Here is a 1,193-nt window from a genome sequence, read left to right as displayed (position 1 = left end):
ATCCGATGCATAGAAGGCAGGAGGGGGGCACCCAAAGAGTCTTGTCTGGTACATTCAAGATGCTGCCAGCACAAATTGACAGCTAAGTGCCTCCTCCACCACGTGGACCAGATCACAGGTGATACCCGGGTGTTCAACCTTGCTTTCACCACATTCTGTTCAAGATGGCCCTTTACTGGGGTCATTCTTCTGCAAGTTCATTGGTGAAGCTCTGGTGACAAGAAAGCCTTAATGAGTTTGTAGAGGGAATAAAGAGAAGAAGGGGGCAGATGAGACCCTCCCTTTAGGATCTCTTTCCTTTGACCTGACACTAAGACAGTATTCCCTAGGGCGGTGATGGGAGACAATTGGAGGGACAGACCCTGCACTCTGTACAGAGTTGTGTTCCTGCAGACCCCAACCCGCTGTCCTTCTACCAAGTTTTGCACCTTCATTGGCCTCTTCATTTCAGTGAAATCTTTCCCAGTTGGTTCCTTGGCCGATCAGCGAAAAGTTAGCTGGTGGGTTTGTCTGGTGTGCCATCCTCCTCCTGGCTGGGATTCCAGTTATCCCACGAGGTGAAAGAATGAAGAAATTGCCCCATTCCCCTATATCATGAATGTTTGCTCAGTCCACTGTGGAACTTCTGAATAGATCTGGGCCTTCAGTGGATGCTTCACACTTCTCATTTTCTTCTCCTGGAGCAGCAGCTACTTCACAGGGACCGATGGGAGAGATGCCTCCTCTCCCTGCTGCCATCACATCCTGATCCCCGATCATTTGCCCTTTGTTTCTGTAACTCTGGCCAGGGGCTGGGCCTGACATCTTCGCAGACCTTGAGGGAGGAAAGAGCAGGAGGTTGAGAGGTGCCACCCAGGATGTCCTGGGGACTCCCATTGGCAACCCCTCCATTCCTATAATGGGAGGGATGGAATCCCTTAAAAAAGAAACCCGGTGAGGACAAGTATGAGAATGCATAGGTGACTTCCTAAAATATCTTTAATTGTGGAAGGAAAATGTCCCCTTGAGTTTATGGTGACTCTTATTCGAATGGGGAACAATCGCTAGAGCCCCAGGGGCTAGACTGTGAGCAGGACAGCTTTGCACTGGTGCATATTTCTGGAACGTTCCTTTTCTGGGAGTTCTCCCTTTGTGGAGGCTTAAGCAGTACAAATAGCTTCCCAGGTTTCCCTCAATATTGAAAGTATTTAAAG

The sequence above is a fragment of the Neomonachus schauinslandi genome, chromosome 14 (genome assembly GCF_002201575.2).
Source record: "Neomonachus schauinslandi chromosome 14, ASM220157v2, whole genome shotgun sequence".
Classification (NCBI taxonomy): domain Eukaryota; kingdom Metazoa; phylum Chordata; class Mammalia; order Carnivora; family Phocidae; genus Neomonachus; species Neomonachus schauinslandi.
This window is presented reverse-complemented; position numbering follows the sequence as displayed.